At 38.5% G+C, this 17,230-nt stretch overlaps 1 pseudogene; it reads left to right on the top strand.

Moving 5' to 3' along the window:
* The first annotated feature begins 11,664 nt into the window (after positions 1–11,664).
* LOC103879838 lies at positions 11,665–15,637 on the top strand (annotated as a pseudogene).
* The last annotated feature ends 1,593 nt before the right edge of the window (positions 15,638–17,230 follow it).

Here is a 17,230-nt window from a genome sequence, read left to right as displayed (position 1 = left end):
GAAAATTGGCTAGCCATAAGTAGAAAGCTGAAACTGGATCCTTTCCTTACTCCTTATACGAATATTAATTCAAGATGGATTAGAGACTTAAATGTTAGACCTAATACCATAAAAAACCCTAGGTAATACCATTCAGGACATAGGCATGGGCAAGGACTTCATGTCTAAAACACCAAAAGCAATGGCAACAAAAGCCAAAATTGACAAATGGGATCTCATTAAACTAAAGAGCTTCTGCACAACAAAAGAAACTACCATCAGAGTGAACAGGCAACCTACAGAATGGGAGAAAATTTTTGCAATCTACTCATCTGACAAAGGGCTAATATCCAGAACCTATAAAGAACTCAAACAAATTTACAAGAAAAAAACAAACAACCCCATCGAAAAGTGGGCAAAAGATATGAACAGACATTTCTCAAAAGAAGACATTCATACAGCCAACAGACACATGAAAAAATGCTCATCCTCACTGGCCATCAGAGAAATGCAAATCAAAACCACAATGAGATACCATCTCACATCAGTTAGAATGGTGTTCATTAAAAAATCAGGAAACAACAGGTGCTGGAGAGGATGTGGAGAAATAGGAACACTTTTACACTGTTGGTGGGATTGTAAACTAGTTCAACCATTATGGAAAAGAGTATGGCAATTCCTCAAGGATCTAGAACTAGAAATACCATATGACCCAGCCATCCCATTACTGGGTATATACCCAAAGGATTATAAATCATGCTGCTATAAAGACACATGCACATGTATGTTTATTGTGGCACTATTCACAATAGCAAAGATTTGGAATCAACCCAAATGTCCATCAGTGAAAGTGATTTCTTAAGAGGTTGTCTGGTAGTTCCCATAGTTGAAGAAGGACCTGGAGGACCAGGCCTGAAAAGGACTCGAGGGAGGTGCAGCACAGACAAGCTCCTGCTAGAGGCTGGCTGGGGCATGGCATTCATTCTGAGGTGGCCACCCCTGAGCTCTTGTCTGCAGTGCAGCTGGAGCCATCATTAACAGTTTGCCCGGTGCCTTTGAGCCACTCTCAGGGACTCATTCCTGAGCAAGGAGCTGCCTGGCAGCTACTAGGTGTCAAGGAGGGAAAACATCTTTCTTTCTTCGGCTCCCTACCAACCTTGGCAATACTTCCCACCAGGAGAGGAGCTTGGGTGCTGGACAGCCGGCAGGACAGCTGTCTCTTCAGCAACTGGATTTCATTATGTCCCAACGGCCTCACAATGGCTGACCATCCACTGAAAGACCACTTTGAGAACAGGTTGTGCTTTTCATCTTAACATACACAAACCCTGGTAAATATTTCCACGGTGCCCTACATTTATTTTTCCTTCACAGATTGGGCCTTCCTGTAAATGCATGGTCCATATTTGTCTTCCGTGACTGATTGAAAGCTCCATGAGCATGAAGCTCTGATGTCCTAGACACAGCTGTATTCAAAGACCTGGAACTCAAAATAAACTCTCAACAAATGAATGAGTAAGATGCATTGCCCCTTACTCTATCTATCTGTCCCACTGAGAATGTACATTCTTAGGGCAATGCTTTTTATTTTATGGCAGGCACTGTATGACTCGCTACAGCTTCAGTAAGTGCTACACACTGACGACAGAAGTGTAGAGTCTCACAGTTTGGGAGTGAGAAGTTCAAGGTCAAGGTGTTGGCAGGGCTCATTCCTTCCGGGGCTGTGCAAGGGAGTCTGTTCCAGTCCTCTCTCTCAGCTTCTGGGGTTGTCAGCAACCTCTGGCTTTCTTTGGCTGGTAGAAGCATTACTTGAACTCTGCCTTCATCTACGCGTGGCATTTTCCCGTGTGTGTGTCTGTCCAAATTTCTCCTTCTTATAAGGACACCAGTCATATTGGATTAGGGCTCACCCTAACGGTATTATTTTAACTTGATTAACTCTGTAAAGCCCTATCTCCAAATAAAGTCACATTCTAATGTATTGAGGGTTAGGACCCAACATACCTTTTTTTGAGGGGATATAATACAACTTATAACAGGCGTTACATTTTTTAATTTTTTTTTCTGTAATTTTGTGAGCCCTGGCAACTGATATTAAATATATCATTGGAAAATCCAAATAAATTTATAAGATAGGGAAAGACTGAAGAAGGATTGATAAAAGGAATCCATCATACTCCTCTCACTCCCACTCCTAGGTTAAAAAAAAATGCAACCTCACTTGGAAAATGAGGTGTATGGTGCTGTGGTGCCTGTCACCTGCCTGCTGATGTAATTCGTTCCCTTGGCTGCAAATCAGCCTGTGATACTGAGCCCCCTCCAAATGCCCTCTTGAGCTGCACCCCCAGGTGGTCCCTCAGAGGCAAATCAAGAAGATTCATTCCTCCATTGTGTCTAGAAGAGAGAGATCTGAAAGAAACACAGAGCCCCCATGCTATTTTTATTCAGAAAATAGGAGGTAAAATATCTCGCTGCACGTGCTAAGCTTTGCTCTCTCATTAGTGTGGAACAGGGCACCATCCGCCTTGTGGAACAAGTTTTCTTCCCTACTAAATGGAAGATGGAAGTTCAATGGGTATCGGATCAATACTAATTTTATATTTAGGCTCAGGATTTATTTGCTGCAAGGCAGGACAGGGTGAGCCATTCTGTCTGCTGTTGGAATTGCTGGGTATGTCCCATGCAGTAGGCTGGAGGGCCAAATGTTTCCCTGGACGGCATCTTTAGGGCACTGATCTAATGCCACTGTCAACAAGAGAAAATAATAAGGTTGCACTCACTAAAGGGAATTCTTTCTTCACAGATTTGTATTAGCTGTAAAATTTCTGTCTGAAACCCTGACACAGACAGAGCGAGCAGCTAAAATAACTGAAGGGAACAACCAACTGAGGATGAGTGAGTGGTGTGTGCGTGTGTGTCGCATTTAATGGTGCGTGTGTCGGGGGCCTGTCCCTGGAGACTGCTCTAGAGAGAGGCCTAGAGACAACACAAAATGAATTGGGAACCTGTAGGAAAAGGAATGCGCTACAGTTAAGGGACGCATTTTTACCACCTCACATTTCCACCTGGCATTTCTGCAAAGTTCTGCCATAAAAATGACTTTGGATTTTCTGACAGAGCTTTGAGATAGGTAACTATACCGAAAATGAAACGAATTGATTTTTTTTTTCTAGACGTGGATAGAAAAATGTTTAATTTTTTTTACCTTTGAAACTGTCACTTGCAAGTTCAGCTCTGGGTTATGGATTAGTTGCTGGGCAGGGCTGGCCGTTCTGAGGGAGGCCAGCTGCGAGGGTCATGGTGGAGCCTGGGATTGGTGGGAAATGACAAACACCAGGTGAGTCTCAGGGGACGAGGGGCAGGGCTGCCCTGTAGAGAGGGTGCGGGGAGCCTGGAATTTAGCTATCGGGGGAGGTGTCCACTCTACCAGCTAGAGGTCAATTTAAAAAAGAGCCGGCCAGGCCAGGCACGGTGGCTCATCTCCGTAACCCCAGCACATTGGGAGGCTAAGGTGGGTGGATCACGAGGTCAGGAGTTCGAGATCAGCGTGACCAATATGGTGAAACCCCCGTCTCTACTAAAAATACAAACATTAGCAGGGTGTGGTGGTGCGTGCCTGTAATCTCAGCTACTCAGGAGGCTGAGGCAGGAGAATCGCTTAAACCTGATAGGTGGAGGTTGCAGTGAGCTGAGATTGCACCACTGCACTCCAGCCTGGGCAACAGAGCAAGACTAAAAAAAAAAAAAAAAAAGAGTCTCAGTCAAGTTGGACCTCAGGAAAATGCCTTTTTGACGCCCAAACAATTGATGATTGTCGATTTCATATCCAGGGACCCAATTGAATTGCCATGTGAAATTAACCATGATGCCAGGTGAGAGGACCCTGCTGGTGGCAACTGACCTTCACTGCTCCACTGTCCGCAGCTGCCCCTTCCTTCCTAACCCCAGGGGCAGCCGCTCAATTGTTTTTCACAGCAAAAGGTGCCCATGCTCGAACTGTTTAACCCCAGGAGAAGATGCCCAAGAATATCTAGAGATTCAGAGACTTTAAAACTGCGTCACATTTTACTATTTCTGCCATTCACTTCCAATCAAAACTCTCTTCCCCCTCATCAATCTCCATTTATAGTTAAGTTGAAAAGTAAAATCATTACAGGAAAGTTAGATATGAGAACTCGTACGTGGTTATCTTAATTTCCTTGATATTGTTTGATGCATATTATGGTAGAGAGCATGGGATCTGGAACCATCCTGCCTGCATTTGAATCCAGGGTTTTCCCAACTGCCTGTGTGACTTTGGAGACGTTGTTTGTCTTCTCACTCCCTCAACTGCCTCATCCTTGAACTTCACTGATGACCTTCGCTTACAGGACATTTTGAAGAAAGGGTCTTTATCAAATGACATCTTGCCCATTTCCGTGCCTAATGCCAAAATGTGCTTTACTAAGAGGACACGAGGATTTTTATTAACCTTAAATTTGTTGAGTGTCTGCCCTGTGCCAAGGGTGTGCTTTTGTTTTGATCTGCCCATCCACTATTTGCCATTCCGGCTTTCAACTCAGAAGATAAGTGCTTTGCTTGAGTGCTGAGTTGATAGGTGGCAGCCCAGCAGACTGAATCCTGGCACTGGAATTCTGGATTCAACGTTCTTCCCATTACGCCACGGCCAACCGTCTGCTATGGGAGGTGGCCCCGCCCTGAGCTTGCACATAGTGCCATGGCCGAGAACCGGGAGGAGGACTCGCACTCTGGGCTGGATAGCCCTCCCTCCCTCCCACCGCGGTGATATGGTTTAGGGCAGCCTTTCAATCTTTCCGAGCCTCCGTTTCCTCACATGGCTTAGACATTCTACAGATTTGCTCTAAAACTACACATTTTAAGAAAGCGGTGCTGGTGGAAACTTTGTACTAAAATTTGTGCCAGGGCCTCCCATGGTTGTTGTCGGCATTCCTTCCTGAGCATTTTGAGAATTTCTTGCTCTCTTCTTCTGCATCTTCTGGCACACACCATCCGCCCCCCGCCCCACCACCATGCACTGACATTGTGATGAGCCTTGCGACATTTGGAATAAGGCCTTTGTGTATGGAATTAAATGTCAACCTGCTTGAGTTGCTTCCAAATTTCCCTGAGAAACTTATGCTGGCATTTAATTTCTGATTAATATTATACTCTGAAACTTCTGGAGCTCAATATGCTTTTGTAGAAAGCATTTTTATTTTTTATTTCTTAAAGAAACCTGGGAAGTTATTTCAAAAGCTCAGTTCTATCTGCTTTTGCCGACGCTGGGAGGTGCTGTGTGCAAGAGTGAGGTATTTTCATGTCTGAGCTTGGTCTGGCCCGCTGATGCCAGCCGGTTTACTTTGTAACAGCGCTCGGGATCCTTTCTACCTACTGCTAAGGTCATTGCGATTTGCTTGCTTGAAGCTCTGAAAGGCCTTTTCAAGGCTTGAGGTTGTTTTCTCATCAATATGCTGGCTCAATTTCCTTGTTCTAAAACTTCTGCGTTCTGACTGATGATCAGTTCAGATTGGAGGATGCCTGTGATCCCAGAGAGTTAATGGTCTTTCAAAACCTAATTTCAGGGAGAAGATCTAAGGAGAATTAATAGTAAGAAAAATATGTAAGGGATCATATTAATCAGTTTGCAATCATTCAAACTTCAAAGAAAATTTCCTTTGCAAACAACTAATTTGCACAGCTTTCAGCCCATAATGACTCTCTATAAATTATCAGCAGAAATTTTATGTCAAAAGTCATATGCTTTAAGCTTTACATGTTAACCTCTGTTTAGCTGGCTTTTATGCATGGAGACTAATTTTATCTTCCTTTAGGCCTCATCTCCGACTCTTTGAAAAAAAACATTTCAGAGGGGTTTTCTTGCATCACCTGCTTCTGGGGCACATTATTAAGACAGCTACCCCCAGGTCTCTGCCCATCACATTTCAAGAATACTTCTTTTGAACTAAAGAATCATAAAGTTCACCTGCTGGCAGGTTGTGCAGGCTGGAGGGACCTTTCCCAGACCAGCCTGAGCTGCGAGCAGCCCTCTTACAGCAGCACTGAGCACAGCGCTGTGGTCTCCATATAATCCTGCCAGAAACAGGATGTACCTCTTGACGTTGAACCATGTGAGCCAAGATGTAATCACTGGCATCTGCGTATTGCCTTTCGTCCTCTGATCAGAACTGAGTTTGGGGAAAGGGTTTTAGATATACAGACCGTTTGCTTTCATTTAACTTCTATTTTAAAATTAAGTTGATGTAAGCGACTCTTAAAAGCCTACCTGGTGAAATTTGCCTTTTCCTAAATGATAGAAGAATCTTAGCCAGACCATCACTCTGTGGCTTGAAGAGCTGACCCAGTTAAATTAGAGCTAGATTAAGCAGCAACAATAACAACAGTAACAAACAAACAGGTCAAGTTGTTTGTGCCATATTTAATCTTTGCAAAGGTCTGCTCACATCTTAGGCTGGTCTGGGATAAGTCTTTGCAGCCTGCACAACCTGCAGGCAGCTGACCTTCCTGACCTGGAGCGAAAATGCTTCCAGATCATGATATTCCAAGGGACGACCTGGTTGACCACAGTTAACTCTACCAATTTGAAGCAAATAGGAAAAATGTGGATTATATGAGGCATATGTCCCACTTCTTTTCATTTTGGAGAGTAGCTTGGTTGGGTCTGGAGTTTAAAAACCATGTTTAGAGGAGTGATCCTATGCCTTTATATCAACTCCAGGTCAGTGTAAAGTTTCATTCTATTTTATCAGACCTTCATAAGGTCCTGGGGGCAAGGTGTCTAGCAAAGTTGTCAGGGTTTGATATATGTGAGCCAATCGAGCAGATCTCTTGAGGAAGAAAATTAAGGAAAAGACATAAAAGATTTAAGAAATAAAGGGATGGATCATGAAATGGATCACCTTTAGTGTTCATCCTGAGATATAAATACAATATGGTTATTCCTTTTCTTAATACCTTTGGTTTCTGAGGGGTGTGTGTGTGTGTTAATGGGACTCTTGAAGACACGAGGTCAATGGTCCCCAAGTATATATTAGCGTTACATCTGAAAAGGCGCATTCCTGCAACATTAAAGGATTGTCTTCACACAGGACAACCCGGCTACAACTAGAGAAGAAAATTAAGCCAGCACATTTTAATGCTGTTTTCCTAAAGCCTGAAGAACCTACAATAAGACCCCAAAATGTTATATTCCAGAGTTGAGTATGATTTTTTTTTTACCTCTTAGCCTTTAAGATGTGTGAATTTTTAAAATATGTTGTCTAACCAGTGCCAATATAACAGTTTGGAGACAAGATACTGAAGTAATATGTTTTCTACATATCGGTTTTAGTGTTTTAATGAGGACAGGCTTATTGTTAAAGCATGTGGAAATTAATTGCTATAAATCTAAGTAGTGGTAGAAAAACACTTAAATGAAGGTAGTTATTGTCTCACAGACGTCTTTTAATTTCTCACCATCTGACTGTCGATGCTAACATCATCTGGGAGGGCCTGTGCCTAAGCTATTGCAGCAGTATTTGAAGTGCAAAGAACTCCTGTGGGACACTGATTAATAATAAATGTACTGAGTTTTGAAGTGCAACTTGAATTTTAATATATTCTATAACATAAAATGTTGAGATGACAGTTTATCAGAAATACATTACTCAAAGTGAAACCACGTTTTATTTGTTATATTGTCTATCAATATAATCTGTTGATATCTTGTATGTATCTAGTCATGGATATATATATATTCTGTTTCATCTTCTCTATTTTAATTAGAATGTAGACCAATAGAGAACAAGTGCACTGCCATGTTCACAGCGGAATATTTATTAAATAAAAGTTATTAAATCTTTGGATGACTATTGCTTTTAAAAAATATTTTATTTTACTTTTGGCTGGGTGCGGTGGCTCACACCTGTAATCCCAGCACTTTGGGAGGCTGAGGCGGGCAGATTATGAGGTCAGGAGTTCAAGACAAGCCTGGACAAAATAGTGAAACCCTGTCTCTATTAAAAATACAAAAATTAGCCGGGTGTGGTGCTGGGTGCCTGTAGTCCCAGCTACTTGGGAGGTTGAGCAGGAGAATTACTTGATCCCGGGAGACAGAGGTTGCAGTGAGCTGAGATCACGCCACTGCACTCCAGCATTCCAGCCTGGGCGACAGAGTGAGACTACGTTTCAAAAAAAAAAAAATTACTTTACTTAAAAAAATGAATAGTTAAAAGTGAATGTATTAACTATATACAACATGATGTTTTCAAGTATACATACATTGTGGGATGACTAAATCTAACTAATTAACATATGTATCACCTCATATAGCTCTCACTTTTGTGATGAAAACACTTTACTTCCACTGTCTTAGCATTTTTTGACAATAGAGGATAATTAGCTACAGTCACCATAGATCTCTCAAACTTATTCCTCCTGTCTAACTGAACTTTCATATTCCTTAACCAACATCTGCTCACCCCACTCCAACCCACCCAGCCTCTGGGAACCAGCATTCTACTTTCTACTTCTATAAGACCAACTTTTGTAGATCCTAGGTACAAGTGAGGTCATACGATATCTTTCTTTTCGTGTTTGCTTATTTCACTTAACATAATTTCTTGGAAGTTTATCCATGCTGTCACAAATGAAAAGAGTTTGTTATTTTTCAGGGCTGAATAGTATTCCTACTGTATTTTCTTTATTCATGAATCCATTGATGGACACTTAGGTTGATTCCATATCTTGGCTGTCATGAATAGTGCTACAATGAATATGAGAGAGCAAATTAACTCTTCGACATACTGATTTTTCTTTCTTTTGGATATACACCCTGTGGTGGATCGTTGCATCATATGGTAGTTCTATTTTTAATTTTTTGAAACACCCTCATGTTGTTGTCCATAATGGTGGCACTAATTTGCATTGCCATCAGCAGTGTACAAAGGTTCTCTTTCTCCACAGCTGTCTAACACATATCATTTGTCTTTTTGATAATAGCCATTCTAATAGGTTTGAGGTGGTAATTTTAATTTGCATTTCCCTGATGACTAGTGATGTTGAACCTTTTTTCATATATACCTGTTGGTCATTTCTAGATCTACATTCAGATCATTTGCCCATTTTAAAATCAGGTTACTTGTTTTCCTACTATTGAGTTGTGTTTCTTATATATCTTAGATATTAACCCCTTATCATATATATAGCTTGCAGATATTTTCTCCCTTTTCCTGGTTGTCTATTCAATCTGTTGATGGTTTTCTTTGCTGTGCAGAAGCTTCTTAGTTTGGTGAAATTCCATTTGCCTATTTTTGTATTTTCTGCCTGTGCTTGGAGAATGATATTCCTAAGGTCATTTTCCAGATCAATGTCATGGAGTTTTCCCTATGATTTCTTCTACTAATATTCATAGTTTTGAGTCTTACATTTAAGTCTTTAATACATTTTGAATTGATTTTTGTTTGTAATGAGAGATGAACATCTAGTTTCATTCTTCTTCATGTGTATATCCAGTCTTTCTGACACCATTTAATAAAGAGATCGTCTTTCCCCATTGTTTTTTGTTAGCTCCTTTGTCAAAATAAGTAGGATGTAAATGCATGGATTCATTTCTAGGCTCTCTATTCTTTTATATTGCCCTTTGTGTCTGATTTTATACCAGTACCATGCAGTTTTGGTTACTAGAACTTTGCAGTAAATTTTGAAGTCAGATAATATGATGCCTCCAGCCTTGTTCTGGCTATTCAGGGTCTTTTGTGGTCCCACACAAAGTTTAGGGTTATTTTTTCTATTTTTATAAATAATGTCGTTGGTACTTTGATAGACGTTATATTGAATCTGTAGATCACTTTGGGTGGTGTAGACTTAATAATATTTATTCTTCCACTCCATGAACACGAGATACCTTTCCATTTCTCTTCCCTTTCTCAATTTTTTTCATCAATACATTACGGTTTTCAGTATCCAGATCTTTCAACTTTTTGGTTAAGTGTTTTATTTATTATTTTTTTGTAGCTACCGTGAATGGAATTTTCTTGATTTTTTTCAGGCATTTTTAATATGTAGAAACGCTACTGATATTTGTATGTTGGTTTTATATCCTGCAACTCTGCTGAATTTGTTTGTTAATTCTAACAGTTTTTTGGTGGAGTCTTCAGGGTTCCTGTATATATAATTATGTCATCTACAAACAGGGACAATTTAACTTATTCCTTTACAATTTGGAATTTTACTGCTTCAATTTTAGAAGTAATTAATTAGGTAAATTTTCAGTAATATACAACTTTTCATTTTACCGGCAAACAATGATGGATTTCAAAAAGAAATCCCGCTTTAAAATAAATTATATCTACAAGATGTCTTGAATGCATGTTGTATAAGGCAGAACATATTTAGCAACCTATTTAAGGGAAATTACCTGTGGCATATATCCAATTACTGTATCTTTATTCTAAAACTTCAATTTAAAAAAACTAGCAAATGAGAAACGAATATTTCTTTACTACAAACTACAAGATTTTTCTTTATCTTATATGAACAGGAGATATTACTTCATACCTAGTGAGGAAGTCAAGCTAGAAGTTGCAGGATTTTGTCCCTTTGCATGGGAAATAGGACAGCTAGTAAATTTCCTCTAGAAATCACAACTTTTATTCAGAGCATCAAGTTCAGAGATATTTGAGCTTTCTGCAAATGGAAATTTACAGCAAGGCTGGAAACTGGGTACCTTTTGATAAATAATAATTCATGTTGAATTTCTGGCTGCCTCCTATTTTAAAGTAGAGTGGTATTGTCTTTTTTTTGCCCTTTCCACTCCATTCTGACCCATTTTTGCTAGATTATTTCTGAGAAATTCAATTTCCCTTTTGTTTTCTCTATCAGCTTATCACAGCCCTGGCTAGTAGGATTAAATAAAGACTGCTTTTTTCCTAATTTCTTATTTTCTGTTGCCCAACAAAGGACTATGCTTTAGCGGATTAAATGGCAACTGACAACTCATCTCATTGGGGAGGATTAAGCTGTGTCATAGTCGTATTTTGCATTAACTGCATTCCAAGTATATTACAGTAACTTTTGGCTGCTTATTTCTTTCACTTTTTCCCCCAAACACTTTTTTTTCACTTTTAAAATGGGGAAGTTGTATATGACTATATTATTTGAAAAAAATCATCAAATGATAAACATGGTTTTGGAGATTGCATTAAAAGCCTACATGTATTTTATTATTATTGGAAAGTATTTAATACATTTGTCAAATTTTAAAATAATTCTTCAGCGTATTTGCTCAAAGCTAACATCTCAAATAAAAAAATTGAGCAATGTTATTACATTTCTAATTCTTCATTACATGTTTTATTCTTTAAGATTTCTCAAATACTATATGCAACACTTCAGTAATCTCAGCTATCAGTTTTTTATTTATCTAGGATTTCACTTTGGCAAATCTTACTTCCTTAAAAATATCACATGATATCGCTCTTCATAGGAGAACAGCTCTCAGAAGATAACATTAACTTTTCCTCACAGTGGTAATGCTGGCTTGGATGCCTAGGCTGAAACTATAATCCCAAAACACAGTTTCATCCAAATATGCATCAAAATTCAAAGGCAAGGATTCAGTTAGAAATCATTTATTCAACCTGAAAGGGGAATCCAACAACTTAAGGTTAAATATGTAATGAGTTAAAGATGTTCAAACAGCCAATTTCAATGAAAAAGCAAGTCAAGAGTAGTTCTTCCACCCATATACGAGCATCTTTAATAAATCTCTCCAAAAGAGGGGTGTCCTGCACAGTAAAGAAATTCATAGGAAGTCCCAGGTACCTCCCACTTCTCCATCAGATCTACTCTCCACCTGCTGTAAGTCCCATGATCTGACTCTTCAAAAGGACCCCTTTGCCTTCTGGCCCTCAGTTTGGTTCAGCCTATCAGAATATGAGCAGGGATATATAAAAGCAATGACAAGAATGACAAACTATGAAGAACCAATTTAAACTCAATTTAAAACATAAGAGGAAGGCTTTGTGACGTTGGTCTGGGCAATGATGTTTTGGGGTAAGACCCCAAAAGCACTGCCAATAAAAATGAACATAGACAAATGGGGTTATATCAAACTAAAAAAGCTCCTGCACAACAAAGGAAACAATTAACAGAGTGAAAAGATAACCAGTGTTGTGAGAAAATATTTGCAAACCATACATCTGATAAGGTGTTGATATCTAAGATACTTAGGGAACTCAAGCAACTCCACAGCACAAAAACAAATAACCCTCTTTAAAAATGGGCAAAGGAACTGAGTAGGCATTTCTCAAAAGAAGATATACAAATGGCCAACAGGTATTTTACAAAAAAACAGCATCACTAATTACCAGAGAAATGTAAATTAAAATCACAACGAGATACCACCTCAAACATATTAGAATGTCTATTACCAAGAAGTCAGAAGATATATATTGGAGAGGAAATGGAGAGGGGAAAACCCTTGCACACTGTTGGTGGGAATATAGGTCGGTACAGCCATTATGGATAATGGTTTGGAGGTTTTTAAAAAAATCAAAAATAGAGCTACCATATGATCTAGCAATACCACTACTGGGTATACATCTGTAGGAAATTAAATCAACATGTCAAAGAGATACTTGCATTCCCATATTCACTGCAGCATTATCCACAATAACCAAGATACGGAATCAATCCAAGTCTTCATCAAATGATGAATGAATAAAGACAATGTGATATGATACACCACAGAATACTATTTAGCCTTGGAAAATAATAAAATCATGTCATTTGTGACAACATGGATGAACCTGTAGGATTATGTTAAGTTCAACAAACCAGTCACAGAAAGGGAAATGTCACATGATCTCACTTATATGCGGATTCTCAAAAAGTTAAACTCATGGAAGTAGAGAATAGAACAGTGGTCACTAGAGGCTGGAATGAGGGTGATATTGATTACAAAATGTCTGTTATGAGAAATAAGGTCAAGGAATCTATTGTACAACATACTGACTATAATTAATAACAATTTATTCTCGAAAATTGCTAAGAGAGTAGATTTTAAGCGTTCTCACCACAAAATATTAGTGAGGAAATGCATGTCAATTAGTTTGGTTTTGCCATTCCACCATGTATTCATATTTCAAAACATCATGTTGCGTAAGATAAATATAGATATAATTTTTATTTGTCAATTAAAAATGAAGAGAAGAAAAAAATAAAAGACTATAAAACAATGTCTAGAATATTTATTGATGCCTAGTAGCGAATAATGATACAGATTCCAAAATTTATTAGCCAAGTCTAAACACATGGTTAACGGAGTAATTTTTTTCCATTTTGCCAGCTCTTCTCTAGTTTCTATGAAATTTATGATTAGAAAGAGCTTTGGCCTTCTCTCGGGTCTCCTGTTAATGGCAGGCAGTGGCTGCTGAGTGGGTTGCAGATAACTTAACCGTGCGCCCTGCCTCCCCCTCCGTGCTGTCCTCCAGGGTTGAGCTCACCAGCTTGTCTATGGCACCACCCAATTGCTCACAGAATGGCTGGCCCCGGGGCGTCAGTCATTGGGCAGCAAGTACATCCAGCAGACCCAGCCCCTCACCCTAGAGCACACCATCAAGTTGCATCCTCTTATTAATGAATACTTTTGGTACGAAAGAGCCCCTCTGTATGAAGGACGGCTCGGTTGCAGCCAGATTTGAGTGCCTGAGGAAAGGATTTGATAAAATTAGAATGCAGAAGACTCCAGAAAGGGCTCCGCTTGGACATGAGCCCCGGCTACCCCATGTGTTACTGCTACAGCTAGGAACAACTTTCTTCAGATCGCCTGGTCGCGAACTTAACCCGGAAGAAGATGAAGTTGGAGGACTAAAATGCTTAATGTCAGAGACAATGGGTGATCAAGATGGAGCTCTGAAGACTGGGTGATTGATGGCTGCATTGGTCACTGATGGAGAGCGCATTTTGAACCTCCTCAGTATCCTTATGTTCCTGCACATATTACAAAGTCTAGACACAGGGAGTTGTTTTTGGTTCAACTTCAAGAAAAAGCCTTGCTTGCAATCCCTAAAAATTATAAGTCGGTAGATACACCATTGTTTTAATTGTATGGCAGTGCACTGAGATGTGGACTCATCATTTCCAGTTTCCCTCAGCTGTTGAGCAGGTCCAGTTGGTTTTTTTTTTTTTTTCAACTGAATCCCTGCACGTGGAGAAGGGAAAGAAGCCAATTCTGTGAGCGCAGATATACACAGTGTAGAAGAGTGCATGTTGTAGAAAGGACTTTTTTTTTTTTTTTTTGGTTTTCTCTCTTTCCCAATCCCTAAATTGCCACCTACTTTCTATTATCTGAATGGTAAAGTTAATATAAAGAACTAGATAGTAGTGTAAAGAAATGTGATAATGTTTATTTACTTTTGGTTCTATTCATACTTTTTGTACATTAAATAAACTTCTTTCTGAAAATGGGGAGTAGCTTGAGCCATTTCATTGCAGTCATAGTAACATAACTTTATTTGTTAGTGCTTTAAGGTAGCCCATAGACTCCATAGCAGAAAACCATCTTGCAGACATTATTAAATGTTATATCTATACAGCATAAATATTTACATTCATGTAGCTCGTATATTCATATTCAGAATTAAGAATCAACATATTTTGCAATTTTTACTCCTTCATAAGAGGTTTTGAGCATTCACTGACTTACATGTGTTATTTTCCTTTGTTATAGAATTTTTAACAGGCAGACAATGTATTACTGTTAGTAGCCTGTATCCATTTTGCCATTGTCATAGATTTGTGACAATCAAATAAATTTAAAAATATTAACAAATTTTAAAAGTAGGTTAATTTAAATTCTAATTGTTTTCAAAGTACTCTTCCCTTATTCAACAGAAAGTTGCACTATATTACATTAGGTTCGCTGGTAAACTGAAAACAAATGCTTGCTGATGACAACCGTGTAAGTGGAAACATGAAGAATGAAGACACAGGCTTAAAACTGTGCAAGGATTTTACAGCATTTTCTCAGTAAACAGAATAATCTCCCTGTACTCCAGCCTTTAAACAACTTCATGGCTAGATAGTTAGGCTCTTCTGAAGATAAAATTAACTCTTGCAAGCTTCCATAGAATTTTTGTTAGGAACAATCCGAAGATGGCGTTCTATAGAGCATATACATATAGTGACATACTTTGTGCACCATTAAATGCTGGATTTATGTTATATAACAATTTTCGGTGAAGTAGGCCACTTGTTCATTAAAAAAAATGATTCTGTATTTCTCTGATGCCTTGATCTTTATGGATACTTAGGGGTACATTAATGTTTTCAACTTATCATGATGCAATATTGTGCATAAAAAATATAAAGTATAATACTCAAAGTATAGCTTAGACTCTGGTGAACTATAGATCATTATCTTTGCCAAGGTTTGATGGTTATGAGCTTCGTTTTCTCAGTGCTTTAAATGGAAAAAAATAGAATTTCTTTACCAAACATCTCTTACTTATAATGTTTCCATATTAGGTATAAAAACAACAATAATTGTTATTGTGCAAAAGGACTTTAGATAAAAAGCACTTGAAGAATAAAATACAATTGACTGACTGGGCGCAGTGGCTCACGCCTGTAATCCCAACACTTTGGGAGGCCAAAGTGGGCAGATCTCTTGAGGTCAGAAGTTTGAGACCAGCCTGGCCAATATGGTGAAACTCCATCTTTACTACAAATAAAAAATTAGCCGGGCGTGGTGGCGCAGGAGATTGGGGTATGAAAATCGCTTGAACCTGGGAGGCAGAGGTTGCAGTTAGCTGAGATCGTGGTGCTGCACTCCAGCTTGGGCGACAAAGCAAGACTCTGCCTCAGAGAAAGTAAAGTACAACTGACTGTGAGAATATACCCTGTGGTTGTCCTATATTTTAAAAGAAGTTTTTACAGGGTATACAATAAAACAGAATCAACTGATAACCTGGTTATTGAATCATTACAAAATAATATTAAAAGTTTTCACGCCTTTGGCCATTTCGTGGAAAACCAACAAAATATCAATGGGAATTTATTTTCAGAATATCATTCTGAACTGCTAGAAGACATATGCAGCCTCCATATATTTGAAACAAAAGTAAAATTATTTTAGTTAATTCACTAAACTTTTCACCAGTTTCCTGTACAAAGTAAATTATTCCACATGGCACTTCTAGGCATAAGAATTCTACCAGCAGGAACCAGTGACAAGATGCGTGAGTTCTTCAGGTTGTCCTTGGTTTTTCACCCAATGTACAACAAACTTCTAGAATGAGCCAAGAAGGCAAACACAATCTGTATATCATAAATGTGGAAAGTTAATAATAAGTAGAATGACCACAGTGAACTGCAACAGTAAAAGCTACCTGTAGAATTAATACATTATTTATACTAGGTTTAAACTGTTATTGTTTGATTTTAGAAAGCGGCACCATATTAACTTAAGGCAGTTGTTGGAGTTACTATGTGATAATTTTATTCTTCTCATTCTACCTCCTGCTTAATTTTCCTGGTTCATTCTTGAAAACCAAGCCTGGTGATCTTTCTTTTGTAATTCAAAATATGTCTTGCAAATTTCTCTAGCTAGAGTAGATTTATAACAGCTTCACAGTATTACAAGGAAAATGTAAGCTGTTTCAAGATAGGTGGCAAATACTATACAACTGTAAGAAACAAAAAAGCAATATTTTATTACTGATTTACAGTGATTGTGGATTACTTCCAATTAAGATTGCCTGACTTAGCAAACAAAATTTGCAGAATTTATAAGACACTTAGTTAAATCCTTTTTATTATAAGTGTGTTCATGAAATATTTGGAGCATACTTATAGGAAAAAAAGTCGGTATTTATCGAAATTCTAATTTAACTGGGTTTCCTGTATTTTAATTGGCACGCAGTCTTGGACGTTTATTAGTCCTCTACAACTTGCACTTTGACCCTCAAACCAAATACGTTGTGTCTGTGAAAGTCAATTCACAAATCCCATGTAAAAAGGTTTTTCAGATAAGATGCATACAAAAAAATACATAATTACGTAACTCAATAAATTTTAACCATGTAAAGTGTCCAGGTTATTGACACACAGGTCACAATGCAGAATATTCTGAGACCCTAGGTACATTCAAGCTGTGTCCCAGTCACACCCACCCAAAGATAATTCCATCTCAGCAAACTCATTTTATCCCTGAAGTGCTTGGAGAGGGTATCAAGAATGAATTAAGGATTTT

The sequence above is a fragment of the Papio anubis genome, chromosome 19, assembly GCF_008728515.1.
Source record: "Papio anubis isolate 15944 chromosome 19, Panubis1.0, whole genome shotgun sequence".
NCBI lineage: Eukaryota > Metazoa > Chordata > Mammalia > Primates > Cercopithecidae > Papio > Papio anubis.
Note: the sequence above shows the minus strand (reverse complement) of the source record. Positions and strands in the feature narration are given on the sequence as shown.